Genomic DNA, 15,139 nt, shown 5'->3' with positions numbered 1-15,139 from the left:
AAAAGATTGCACCAGCCGGGAATCGAACCCGGGTCTGTACCGTGGCAGGGTACTATTCTACCACTAGACCACTGGTGCCTTGTTGTCCAGTTTGTGCATTGTTTTTATTCACATTAAGAGAGCAGGTTTTAGTCTGTCCACCAATAGTGTACTACCTGTGATTGATTTGCTGTGGAACGAGGGCGTTGTATGAAGGTATTTTTTGGCATGAAGGTGGATGATAATACTGTTTTACTGTACCTCTTACAGTATAATTTACTATTTTACTACCTAATTTTATAATACTATGGTAACTGGTGTTTTTATTTCTTTTATGTTGTTCTTAACCATTATTTGTAGACTGTGACTCACATAAACTACTATTTTGAGCTTACCTCGCATGAAGTTGTCATCAACTCTTTTGCACTGCAGCTTAATTATAAATGCTCCGAACTTACACCCGTAAAGTTTTGCTCATGAGCATGGTAAGACCTCCGTTTTAATGAATAAGGCTTTTTTTTTTCGAAAAAGTCAATCTAAGCAAAGTTTGTACAACTTTTAAAAAAACTATCAACAAATATGATATCCTGTAGATGTCATATAAAAATTTATTTCATGATGTATCTAATGATATTAATTTTTTATTTTGCATCTTAATGATTTTTTTTGTAAGAACTTAGTCAAACTATCAAGTTTGACTTTTAAAAATAATAGTATAGGTAAGATTAAATATGTAAATTTACAATTATTACCTATAATAACAGGATCAAGCCCACACAAACATGGGGAAGACTTGTATAGGATCTCCTTGTTAGGTGAGATCATAAGATCAGGTCATAAGAAACATATTTACAAAATACGAAAATATCAGATAAAATTATACAACATACTTATGGATTGTATCAACAACTCCAAAAAAAATTCAGCTCAAAACTCAATCTACATTTAGAGAAATAAAAAGATAAATTTTACAGCTTTGGGAGAATAGTATCACACTATTCATTCCCAAACTTATCTTTTCTGGCTCTCTAAATGTAGGTTGAATTTGAAGCAGTTTTTAGATGCTGCATATATAAGACAGTTGTACGTTGTTGATTTTTTTGAGAAGTTTTGAACATGCTTTTTTATCTTTCAAAAAATTAATCTCATAGATCCTAACTAAAACAAGATCCTAACCAAGTTGTCCCCACACAAACATCACACCCACAATCAACGGTGGGCCCAGGGTATACATCAGCTAGGGTGGGGAGAAAATTGCACCTCTCGGAGACAATAGCTCCGGGCAGCATTTTCAATAGTTTAGATTTAGCAACCCCATCTCCAATAGGAACCACATTCCCACCAGGTTCAAGCGAGAGAGAGAGTCTGCAGTGTCAAGAACACTACTCTTCTCAAAGCCAAGTGCCTAACTTGATGGAGAAGCTACAACCGATAACTCGTGCGAGTCGGATCTCACTTCCTCGACGGAAGGAATTATAATCACATATCCATACAACTCTAGGAGCTCAGGCATGATCTGCATGGCCAGAGCAGTGACCGCCAAGCTCGCCTTACAACGAGGAGAGAAACAACTATAAAGACCTGCTCTGCTTGCACCACCTTTGCTAACATCAGGCAGAACCAAAAGATCGACAGGTACCCGGGTTAATGGTCAACTAATCGCATGGCTTCTAGACTAGAAGGCTATGTGTTTCTAGATGGAGATAGCTCTTCCGGCGCCAGGCAAAAGCTTTAGGGGCGTTAGCTTTGAAAAGCTTGTCGTTAATATCTGATTATAAGATAGCCCTTCTCGCTGTTATAAGAAAGCGACTTTGATAGGACAAAACAATATGCCCGAAACAAGAGAGTTCAGGTTTGTGAACTTTGATATCTGGATTCCGTCTACTCGTCTATATGAGATTGTAAAACTAACATGATCTTGGGATGTCTCACAGGTTGCACTCACTGAATGGTGGGCTGAGAAGTACAGCAACAAGGGGGTCGGTTTCTATTCGATGCATCCAGGATGGGCTGGCTGATACACCTGAAGGAAAAGATTGGTGGCTGATGGCAAGGAAGAGAGCTCCAAAGAATCATCGCCGTGATTTTGACACGGTTGCTATTATGGTTAATTGGAGGCTCTGGGAAGAGCGGAACGCACGAATCTTTCAGGAGGAACAAAACATAGTTGATCGTGTGTTTGAGCTAATCGTAGATGACATCAACTCCTGGAGGGTAGGTGTGTTGGCCTGAAGCTTTTCCTTCAGTGATATTAAGTTTGAGATGTATGCATTCAGCTGTTCCACAACTGCTGCTCTTGGTTCATATACCAGAAAATCATATGATCCATTTGACCCTAATGTTGCCTAAGAAAGTGCTTCTCCCTCTAATCAATTGGGTATTAGGACAAGTTCCTAATTCCCTGTAGCTGGTTTCCAATATTGAGAATGTCTCCCAAAATGGGCAGACAAACATTTTAACATAAGCACCAACTCTTTGTCTTTCTTGTTTCTTTTACAGGAAAGAAAGATATTGAGATATTGGGAAGATCAAGATTTAGTTTACAATTTGATTTCCTTTTATTATAATTGTAATTGTAATTATATTCTTTTCCATATTCATTTTGTAAAGACTTTGTATTATTGTTTAAATGTTAATTAGGAAAATATTTTCCTTATTGTGTAATGCCCTCTTTCGAGAACTACTTGACTTTTTTTATATTTCAACTTCATTTGTAACATTATTTTTCTTGATGAGAATTGGAAATAATTAGATGATGCAATTTTGTAATAAGCTTTGTACTCTTTATTTATTTTGAATTTCATATTATTTTTGATCAAACCTATTGTAGTTTATATATGGTTTGGAATTCAAATTATCATTTGAATTTCTGTCTTTCATATTTGAATCTGAATTCAAATTATTCGCCCCCAAAACACATGAATTCACAAAGGTCATGTCAAAATTTGTCGCACTCACATCGATAACTAGCTCAATTCCACCGATGCAAGAGAAACCTCGATCCCTTTGACAGTTTTAAACAAAAGCGCAAAAATTCTCCGGATTTTCTATGCATGAATGCAATGCACACTCTGGTGTTCTCTCCTTTTCTTGCCTCTAAACCTGGGATGTTACAGTCGCTCTCTTCGGTGAAGGGGCACGGGGGCTGCCGGTAGGAGTCGGGTTCCCTATGTCCTGTTGAGGAGGCGAGGTTTCTTCTGTAGCAGGGCGAGTTTCGGAAAGCACAAAGGTATGTGACGTGCTTGTGAGACCAGTCACATTAACAAGGGGTTCTTCTTCTTCGTCGCCACTATGCGTCAAAAGATAGTATAAGAATACTTAAACGGCAATATAGCAAATGGAAAAAACGACAGAGACTTACGAGCTAACGAGAGCATCATCGTAAGGGTTGAAATCTTTCCCCTCTTCTTTGGGTGAAGTCTCCTCGACAGGGGATTTACCCGCTTTGGAGGTGCCGGAGTCTGCGACCTCATCCCTTTTCCTCTTATTCTTTGGGGAAGCAGCGGAGGGAAGAGAACGCGTAGACTCGGAAGCCTCAGATTCAGCTTCTCTTTCAGAGGAAGCCGCGGATTTGTGAGAACTCGCAACTTCACTCTCAGGACGAGAAGTGTCATGGTTATCGTCGGTAACAACCGTTCGTTCCTCGACTTCACCGCCTTCAGGAAGGGGAGGAACAGAGGATAGAACTTGATGTTTCTACAAGACGAGAAGATATGTCGACGATAAGTTACACCAATGAAATCAGCAAGATAGTAGTCGACAAATGTTGAAATTCGGGAGGACAAAGATAGTTTACCTTGGGGAGGGCGTTGGTGCCGCTATACGGCTCCACGCGACACGAGGTTGGAATGGCATCCTTCTTGCTCAGCGACGAAATATTTCAGATGAGTTTTTCCAGATCTTTTACCAAAAGATCTTTGGAGAGGCGGTCCTCGTCTTTGTCGCCAGCATACATCCAGAGAGGGTTCTTGCGAGCCTGCAGAGGCTGTACCCTGATCCTAAGGAAATATGTCGTAATTTGAATACCTGACAACTCTTTGCCGCGGGTGTTCTGGAGCTCGTGGATGCGAGTCATCAGCGCTTCTGTCGCCGTTTTTTCTTCTGTGGTTGCCTCTGTATCCCAGGATCGGCGACGGAGAATTTTTGAGCTACCGTCAAAGGGGGGCGATGTTGTATTCCAGCGAGTCGGGACACTCCTCGCGGACGTATAACCACCTTTTGCGCCACCCTTGGACGGAGTCAGGGAATTTGACGTCGAAATATTCGAGATCAGGACGGACGCAAATAACAACACCACCTATGTTGTAGGCAATGTTGTGGGAGCCATTGCGGCGGAGGCAGAAAATGCGCTTCCACATAGCCCAATTAGGTTGGACCCCGAGGAAGCACTCGCAAAGGGTGATAAAAATAGAAACGTGGAGGATGGAATTGGGAGTCAGCTGATGAAGCTGCAACCCGTACACGAAAAGCAATCCACAAAGAAAATCATGGATAGGAGCAGAGAGGCCACGAATAAGGTGGTCAACGAAGCTAACCCGATATTCCATGGGGGGCGACGGGTAGCTCTCCTCGCCGGGGAAGCGCAGCGCGTCCTTCTTCTTCGTCAGGCCGAGCTTCTTCATTAGGTTGACATCTTCATTTGAGATCTTGGATCTCTCCCACTCCGATGCTCCAGATCTTGCGCCGCCATATTCGCTTCGGGAGTGTTGTGCCTTGTGAGTCTTGACCGTGGTGGCATCAACAATGGCGCTGGAGGAAGTAGGGCAGCGCGTGAGCGCTGGAGTATTGTGGTTGCAGTGGAGATTTGGACAGAGAGGATATGAGCGCGGCGCGGTGAAGAGGATTGAAGGAGGAAGACGACGAGTATTTATAGCAGGCTAGCCGAAGCGCCGCACCGTTGGATGGTATGAGAATGGACTTGATGGTTTACACGTGGCTCAAGGGGTAAAAACGTATTTTCACTGTGAAGGAACTGGACAGGCGCTACAGCGCGCGTGCCAGAAAAAGCGGAGGACGTGTGTCCCCCACTTGCGTAATGTGTCAAAATGCCGCAGACTTTGGGTCCACAGGTCAGTGACAGGACAGAACTCGCGTTTTCCCGATATAGTGGTCGTGGCTATCGTCAGCACTGATGTCACTTTACAAAGGAAAAATCTCGGCTGCGGTATATGAAGATTGGCGACAGTAAAGGAATAATGATAACCTCGAGAGCTTTTGACCAAACACATGTTTTTTGTTCAAATGCTCGGGGGCTACTTTTTGAAGAGTTTTTATCAAGAATATCGATAAGGAAACTTCAGGCAGCACAATAAAGAAAAAAGGTGAGAGCCTATGATCAAATACAAGCATTTGTTCATATGCTCGGGGGCTACTCTTATCAGAAGTATTTGTTTATACTTCTGATAAGAGATAAATGTGGACGATAAAATATAGAGTTCATCAGTAATGCAAGTTGAGCCTACAGCCAAGTATAAATACTCGACTGTAGCCTCGGGGGCTACTCCCATCGGGAGCGCTGGTCGCGCACCCGATAAAGATGGAAGAAATCGAGAAGTGAACAATATAGCGACAAAAATGTTAAAACGGTGAGCCTACAACCAAGTACAAGCACTTGGCTGTAGCCTCGGGGGCTACTCCCATCGGGAACGCTATTCGCGTGCCCGATGAATTTAGAAAAGGCATGGTGAGCATATTTCGAGTTATACAAATAACTCTTCATATACTCCCATCGGGAGGACAAGCTAAAAATATACAAGTCATCCGATGACTCGAATAAATGTGCTATTTCAGCAGCCGAAAAATGCACTCGACAATATATTCTCAGAGCGCCTCAGTCGCGAAGTAATCTCTGAATGCCGCAAAACTTTGCGAAGGTAAGTCCCCGGATCCGTCCGTGCGGTGTGGCACCGCCTCTGACGGCGCTTTGCTACTTTTCCGTATCAACAGATACGAAGAAAAATCCTAACGGACGCGTTAGGTACCCGATAAAACATGACTGGAACTCGGTATATGGTAAGACCTTAAGCGGCACATGTCGAGTTACGCCAGTATCCCGAGATCATGTCCAGGGACGTGATCTTGAAGTAGGTTTTTGCGGATTGCCACAACAGCAGTTAACTAGTACCTGATCCGTCAGATGAACTAGCCCCAATTACCGTTATCCCTGTACAATATACGACTGTTTTACTAGAGTTATATGTTAACTCGAAGAAGTTATATGATAATTGTAAAGTTGGAGATTTTCCCTGATTCTCGGGGGCTACTGACATAGACATCCCTGATGGGCCTGCCGAAGATGGTACCCGGGGTTTACTGAAGGCCCACGAGTCGAAGAATATGAAGCTCGGAAGCCCAATTAGTTGTTGTTAAGGAAAGATAGAGTTATATTAGGAATAAAGAGATTTGTAACTTTACGGGTTGAACTCAAAGAGTCTCCCGGAGTCTGTAAACTTGTGTAATACGAAACCTTCGGCTCCGCCTCCTATATAAGGGGGAGTCGAGGGACAAAGAGAGGATCGATTTCATTGTTAACATAACCCTAGTTTTCATAGTAGTCGAGTACTTTTCCGGCTGAACCTTCGAGATCTACTTGCCCTTTACTTCCCTGAAAACCCTAGTCTACAATCTGTAGGCATTGACAAGTTAATCCCTTGTCAGCCCCCTTCATGGGCTACCCAATGATGGACCATTTAGGGGTATCCCTACTTTTAATTATTTTTAATTTTTAATTCAGTTAATTATGTAATTAATTAATAAAACATATTATTATGCCTCTTAACTATTCATAGACTTTGAAACTTATTACGATACCTTTCCGGGACAATTATGGTGTTCTCTCTTATTTCTCCAATGATCTCGAATCAATCCCTAGCCACCCTATGGGTTCGGGAATGCACATGCATGATCGAGAAATTTCTTTGATCAATGAACACCAGGGGATTCTGGAAAACCATAACAGTCCGTACGCTTTCCATGAATTAACTTTATCACTTGAACCTCAACGTCGAGTCCTATTCCCTTTTTCATATGATACCTAGTTTGTTCGAAGACTTAATCTTCGGTATCTTGTATACCTAGTTCAATCTCTTTACCTAAAAACATATTCAACTTGTTCTCGCGATATCATATCCTCGTGACCTAGTCACACGCTTGCAAGCTTCGTCGATGTAATATCACCGAGTGGGCTCGTGAGTATCAATCTACCACGCGGATGGACAAATCCCGCTCTTGACACATACTTCTCAACTCATCCCTTTGGAATACCTAAGAAGAACCTTTATGACCACCCTATTACGGTGTGGCGTTTGATACTCTCAAAGTAGCCACCGGTGATAGTGATTAGATATGGCCACGGATTAGGTTACATCACTTTTCTAGTATTGCAATGCTAAACTTCGTGACTAGATCACATTGCAATAACTTATATGGGTGTGAGTTCATCATGGCATTCCTCCAACAGCTAGCATGATGCTTGATGTCTACGGGTGCTTCTATTCTTGTAGACAGTGTTGGGCCTCCAAGAGCAGAGGTTTGTAGAACAGCAGCAAGTTTTCCTTAAGTGGATCACTGATACGTCTCCGACGTATCGATAATTTCTTATGTTCCATGCCACATTATTGATGATATCTACATGTTTTATACACATTATATGTCGTATTTATGCATTTTCCGGCACTAACCTATTAACGAGATGCCGAAGAGCCGATTGCTGTTTTCTCGCTGTTTTTGGTTTCGTAAATCCTACAAAGGAAATATTCTCGGAATTGGACGAAATCAACGCCCAGGGTCCTATTTTTGCACGAAGCTTCCAGAAGACCGAGGGGGAAAGGAAGTGGGGCCACGAGGCGCCGCCACAACAGGGCGGCGCGGCCCAGGTCTTGGCCTCGCGGCCCTGGTGTGTGTGGCCCTCGTGTGGCCCCCCGCGTTGCCCTTCCGCCTACTTAAAGCCTTCGTCGCGAACCCCAGTACCGAGAGCCACGATACGGAAAACCTATCGAGACGCCGCCGCCGCCAATCCCATCTCGGGGGTTCGGGAGATCGCCCCGGCACCCTGCCGGAGAGGGGAATCATCTCCCGGAGGACTCTTCACCGCCATGGTCGCCTCCGGAGTGATGAGTGAGTAGTTCACCCCTGGACTATGGGTCCATAGCAGTATCTAGATGGTTGTCTTCTCCTCATGTGCTTCATTGTCGGATCTTGTGAGCTGCCTAACATGATCAAGATCATCTATCTGTAATTCTATATGTTGTGTTTGTCGGGATCCGATGGATAGAGAATACTATGTTATGTTGATTATAAATCTATTACCTATGTGTTGTTTATGATCTTGCATGCTCTCCGTTATTAGTAGAGGCTCGGCCAAGTTTTTACTCTTAACTCCAAGAGGGAGTATTTATGCTCGATAGTGGGTTCATGCCTCCATTAAATGCGGGACGATGACGGAAAGTTCTAAGGTTGTGGATGTGCTGTTGCCACTAGGGATAAAACATTGATGCTATGTCCGAGGATGTAGTTATTGATTACATTACGCACCATACTTAATGCAATTGTCTCGTTGTTTGCAACTTAATACTCGGAAGGGGTTCGGATGATAACTCTGAAGGTGGACTTTTTAGGCATACATGCATGCTGGATAGCGGTCTATGTACTTTGTCGTAATGCCCAATTAAATCTCACAATACTCATCGTATCATGTATGTGTATTGTCATGCCCTCTCTATTTGTCAATTGCCTGACTGTAATTTGTTCACCCAACATGCTATTTATCTTATGGGAGAGACACCTCTAGTGAACTGTGGACCCCGGTCCATTCTTTTACATCGAATACAATCTACTGCAATACTTGTTTTACTATTTTCTGCAAACAATCATCATCCACACTATACATCTAATCCTTTGTTACAGCAAGCCGGTGAGATTGACAACCTCACTCGTTTCGTTGGGGCAAAGTACTTTGGTTGTGTTGTGCAGGTTCCACGTTAGCGCCGGAATCCCCGGTGTTGCGCCGCACTACATCCCGCCGCCATCAACCTTCAACGTGCTTCTTGGCTCCTCCTGGTTCGATAAACCTTGGTTTCTTTCTGAGGGAAAACTTGCTACTGTGCGCATCATACCTTCCTCTTGGGGTTCCCAACGGACGTGTGCTGTACACGCCATCAAGCATTTTTTCTGGCGCCGTTGCCGGGGAACTGAAGTAAAGTTACTCCGCAAAGATTTCTAACTCCCACGTCAACTGCACGCCAGCATTTTTTCTGGCGCCGTTGCCGGGGAGATCAAGACACGCTGCAAGGGGAGTCTCCACAATCCAATCTCTTTACTTTGTTTTTGTCTTGCTTTATTTTATTTACTTTCTTTGTTTGCTGCACTTAAACAAAACACAAAAAAATTAGTTGCTAGTTTTACTTTATTTACTGTCTTGTTCTCTATATCAAAAACACAAAAAAAAATTAGTTACTTGCATTTACTTTATTTTCCTTTTGTTTATTTCATCATGTTTCCCCCTAATTACACTCTAAAAAAAATACCGGTAGGACAAGGGTCTATCATTGGAAGAGATAATATAGAAGCATTTTTCACCCATGTTAGTATGGATGAAGATTTTCAAGATATACCATTATAAAAAGTTGCTCCTACTTATGAAAGTGCTTCTGCTTGTTTAGTACACATGTTGGAAACTAAATTTGTTAATCTCAATCCCATAATACAACATATGTTTCTTACACTTTCTGATATGGAGATGGGAGAAAAGAGAAATTTTGTTTTAAAAGTCCTTGCTAGAGAATTTGAAGATATAGTTAAAGAAGCTAGGAAAGTTTTTATCAAGCATAAGAGGCTCGGTATGTTCCTTGATTTTAAAAGAACACTTGAAAAGATGGACATGGATAGAATAAGGTACACTAGTAATGTTAATGATGGTAAGGAAATTAAAGCACCGATACCTAGTAAGCTCCTAGGAATGCATGAAGCTCTAGAAAATAATTATGCTTGGCTTGTTCCTGAAAATTTGTTTGATGAGAATAGTAAGCCTAAAAGCGTACAAAGAGGAGTTACTTATATAGACCAGATACAATGCATTGTTAAGGAAACTCCCAACACCCAAGGTAATGTTGATGCTTCATATCTCGATAACATTTGATTTACACTTTCTGCGCCTAGCTGAAAGGCGTTAAAGAAAAGCGCTTATGGGAGACAACCCAAGTTTTTACTACAGTACTTTGTTTTATATTTGAGTCTTGGAAGTTGTTTACTACTGCAGCAACCTCTCCTTATCACGTTTTTGTGCCAAGTAAAGTCTCTATGGTAAAGTTGATGCTAGATTTGGATTGCTGCACAGAAACAGCATTGCTGTCTGTCACGAATTCGCACAGAAGTCTCTGTAAAAAAATCAAAAAAATCTGCAAATTTACGTGCGTGATCCTCAGATATGTACGAAACTTTCATTAGTTTTGAGTTTTTCCGTTTGAGCAAGTTAAGTGCCCCTTCCAGGTTCATCTTTACAGACTATTCTGTTTTTGACAGATTCTGCCTTTTATTTCGCATTGCCTCTTTTGCTATGTTGGATGAATTTCTTTGATCCATTAATGTCCAGTAGCTTTGTGCAATGTCCAGAAGTGTTAAGAATTATTGTGTCACCTCTGAACATGTGAATTTTTGATTGTGCACTAACCCTCTAATGAGTTTGCTTGAAGTTTGGTGTGAAGGAAGTTTTCAAGGGTCAAGAGAGGAGTATGATATACTATGATCAAGAGGAGTGAAAGCTCTAAGCTTGGGGATGCCCCGGTGGTTCACCCTCGCATATTTTAAGAAGACTCAAGCGTCTAAGCTTGGGGATGCCCAAGGCATCCCCTTCTTCATCGACAACATTATCAGGTTCCTCCCCTGAAACTATATTTTTATTCAGTCACATCTTATGTGCTTTGCTTGGAGCGTATGTTTGTTTTTGTTTTTGTTTTTGTTTGAATAAAATGGATCCTAGCATTCATTGTGTGGGAGAGAGACACGCTCCGCTGTTGCATATGGACAAATATGTCCTTAGGCTTTACTCATAGTATTCATGGCGAAGGTTGAATCTTCTTCGTTAAATTGTTATATGGTTGGAATCGGGAAATGCTACATGTAGTAATTCTAAAATGTCTTGAATAATTTGATATTTGGCAATTGTTGTGCTCATGTTTAAGCTCTTGCATCATATACTTTGCACCTATTAATGAAGAAATACATAGAGCTTGCTAAAATTTGGTTTGCATATTTGGTCTCTCTAAAGTCTAGATAATTTCTAGTATTGAGTTTTGAACAACAAGGAAGACGGTGTAGAGTCTTATAATGTTTACAATATGTCTTTTATGTAAGTTTTGCTGCACCGGTTCATCCTTGTGTTTGTTTCAAATAACCTTGCTAGCCTAAACTTTGTATCGAGAGGGAATACTTCTCATGCATCCAAAATCCTTGAGCCAACCACTATGCCATTTGTGTCCACCATACCTACCTACTACATGGTATTTCTCCGCCATTCCAAAGTAAATTGCTTGAGTGCTACCTTTAAATTTCCATCATTCGCCTTTGCAATATATAGCTCATGGGACAAAATAGCCTTAAAAACTATTGTGGTATTGAATATGTACTTATGCACTTTATCTCTTATTAAGTTGCTTGTTGTGCGATAACCATGTTTTCTGGGGACGCCATCAACTCTTTGTTGAATATCATGTGAGTTGCTATGCATGTTCGTCTTGTCCGAAGTAAGGGCGGTTTTCACAATCAAATGGTTTGAGTATGCATACCGTTAGAGAAGAACATTGGGCCGCTAACTAAAGCCATGAATCATGGTGGAAGTTTCAGTTTGGACATAAAACCTCAATCTCTTATGAGAATATTAACTGTTGAATGCTTAAGCATTAAAAGAGGAGTCCATTATCTCGTTGTCTATGTTGTCCCGGTATGGGTGTCTAAGTTGAAGAATGATCAAAAGCGAGAAATCCAATGCGAACTTTCTCCTTAGACCCTTGTACAAGGCGGCATAGAGGTACCCCTTTGTGACACTTGGTTGAAACATATGTTATGCAATGATAATCAGTGTTAACCCAAGCTAATTAGGACAAGGTGCGGGCACTATTAGTATACTATGCATGAGGCTTGCAACTTATAAGATATAATTTACATAATACATATGCTTTATTACTACCGTTGACAAAATTGTTTCATGTTTTCAAAACCAAAGCTCTAGCACAAATATAGCAATCGATGCTTTCCTCTTTGAAGGACCTTTCTTTTACTTTTATGTTGAGTCAGGTTCACCTATTTCTCTCCACCTCAAGAAGCAAACACTTGTGTGAACTGTGCATTGATTCCTACATACTTGCATATTGCACTTGTTATATTACTCTATATTGACAATATCCATGAGATATACATGTTATAAGTTGAAAGCAACCGCTGAAACTTAATCTTCCTTTGTGTTGCTTCAATACCTTTACTTTGATTTATTGCTTTATGAGTTAACTCTTATGCAATACTTATTGATGCTTGTCTTGAAGTACTATTCATGAAAAGTCTTTGCTTTATGATTCATTTGTTTACTCATGTCATTACCATTGTTTTGATCGCTGCATTCATTACATATGCTTACAATAGTATGATCAAGGTTATGATGGCATGTCACTCCAGAAATTATCTTTGTTATCGTTTACTCGCTCGGGACGAGCAGGAACTAAGCTTGGGGATGCTGATACGTCTCCGACGTATCGATAATTTCTTATGTTCCATGCCACATTATTGATGATATCTACATGTTTTATACACATTATATGTCGTATTTATGCATTTTCCGGCACTAACCTATTAACGAGATGCCGAAGAGCCGATTGCTGTTTTCTCGTTGTTTTTGGTTTCAGAAATCCTACAAAGGAAATATTCTCGGAATTGGACGAAATCAACGCCCGGGGTCCTATTTTTGCACGAAGCTTCCGGAAGACCGAGGGGAAAGGAAGTGGGGCCACGAGGCGCCGCCACAACAGGGCGGCGCGGCCCGGGTCTTGGCCGCGCGGCCTCGGTGTGTGGGGCCCTCGTGTGGCCCCCGTGTTGCCCTTCCGCCTACTTAAAGCCTTCGTCGTGAAACCCCCGAGCACCGAGAGCCACGATACGGAAAACCTTACTGAGACGCCGCCGCCGCCAATCCCATCTCGGGGGATTCAGGAGATCGCCCCCGGCACCCTGCCGGAGAGGGGAATCATCTCCCGGAGGACTCTTCACCGCCATGGTCGCCTCCGGAGTGATGAGTGAGTAGTTCACCCCTGGACTATGGGTCCATAGCAGTAGCTAGATGGTTGTCTTCTCCTCATGTGCTTCATTGTCGGATCTTGTGAGCTGCCTAACATGATCAAGATCATCTATCCGTAATTCTATATGTTGTGTTTGTCGGGATCCGATGGATAGAGAATACTATGTTATGTTGATTATCAATCTATTACCTATGTGTTGTTTATGATCTTGCATGCTCTCCGTTATTAGTAGAGGCTCGGCCAAGTTTTTACTCTTAACTCCAAGAGGGAGTATTTATGCTCGATAGTGGGTTCATGCCTCCATTAAATCTGGGACAGTGACAGAAAGTTCTAAGGTTGTGGATGTGCTGTTGCCACTAGGGATAAAACATTGATGCTATGTCCGAGGATGTAGTTATTGATTACATTACGCACCATACTTAATGCAATTGTCTCTTGTTTGCAACTTAATACTGGAAGGGGTTCGGATGATAACCTGAAGGTGGACTTTTTAGGCATAGATGCATGCTGGATAGCGGTCTATGTACTTTGTCGTAATGCCCAATTAAATCTCACAATACTCATCGTATCATGTATGTGCATTGTCATGCCCTCTCTATTTGTCAATTGCCCGACTGTAATTTGTTCACCCAACATGCTATTTATCTTATGGGAGAGACACCTCTAGTGAACTCGTGGACCCCGGTCCATTCTTTTACATCGAATACAATCTACTGCAATACTTGTTTTACTCGTTTTCTCGCAAACAATCATCATCCACACTATACATCTAATCCTTTGTTACAGCAAGCCGGTGAGATTGACAACCTCACTCGTTTCGTTGGGGCAAAGTACTTTGGTTGTGTTGTGCAAGTTCCACGTTGGCGCCGGAATCCCTGGTGTTGCGCCGCACTACATCCCGCCGCCATCAACCTTTAACGTGCTTCTTGGCTCCTCCTGGTTCGATAAACCTTGGTTTCTTTCTGAGCAAAAACTTGCTACTGTGCGCATCATACCTTCCTCTTGGGGTTCCCAACGGACGTGTGTTGTACACGCCATCAATCACCCAAGGATTATCGAACTCAGGGAGGAAGAGGTCAAAGATATCCCTCTCAAGCAACCCTGCAATCACGATACAAGAAGTCTCTTGTGTCCCCAACACACCTAATACACTTGTCAGATGTATAGGTGCACTAGTTCGGCGAAGAGATAGTGAAATACAAGTGGTATGAATGAATATGAGCAGTAGTAACGAGCGCTTGAAAAGTGCTTGCTGGCGTGCGGTTGATGGTAGTAATATTGCAGGAAGTAAAGATGCAGTAAAACAGTAAACAAGCGATGATTGCAGTATTTGGAAACAAGGCCTAGGGTTCATACTTTCACTAGTGGACACTCTCAACATTGATCACATAATAAATAAGTTCTCTTTCTTTGTGCTACATATACTCTTGTTTGATAATGAACACCATTCGTTGTGTAGGGCTACAAGAGCACCTCAATGCCGGAGTTAACAAGCTCCACAACATTCGGCATTCATATTTAAGTAACCTTAGAGCATAATAGATCTTTGCAATTTAAACCGAGTACTAACATAGCATACACACTCGTCACCTTTACACTATGAAGGGGGAATAAATCACATCAATACTATCATAGTAATAATTAACTCCATAACCTACAAGAGATTATGATCATAACCTACGCCAAGTACTACACGATGCACACACTCGTCACCATTACACCGTGAAGGAGGAATAGACTACTTTAATAACATCACAAGAGTAGCACATAGACTAATAGTGATACAAAGCTCATATGAATCTCAATCATGTAAGGCAGCTCATGAGATCATTGTATTGAAGTACATAGGAGAGAGATTAACCACATAGCTACCGGTACAGCCC

At 42.0% G+C, this 15,139-nt stretch overlaps 1 non-coding gene across 1 annotated transcript; it reads right to left on the bottom strand.

The window, feature by feature from the left end:
* Window positions 1–7: 7 nt before the first annotated feature.
* Window positions 8–78, bottom strand: TRNAG-GCC. The gene has a single exon. It is a non-coding gene; the product is annotated as a tRNA-Gly (tRNA).
* Window positions 79–15,139: the final 15,061 nt, after the last annotated feature.

The sequence above is a fragment of the Lolium rigidum genome, chromosome 1 (assembly GCF_022539505.1).
Source record: "Lolium rigidum isolate FL_2022 chromosome 1, APGP_CSIRO_Lrig_0.1, whole genome shotgun sequence".
Taxonomy (NCBI): domain Eukaryota; kingdom Viridiplantae; phylum Streptophyta; class Magnoliopsida; order Poales; family Poaceae; genus Lolium; species Lolium rigidum.
This window is presented reverse-complemented; position numbering and strand designations above follow the sequence as displayed.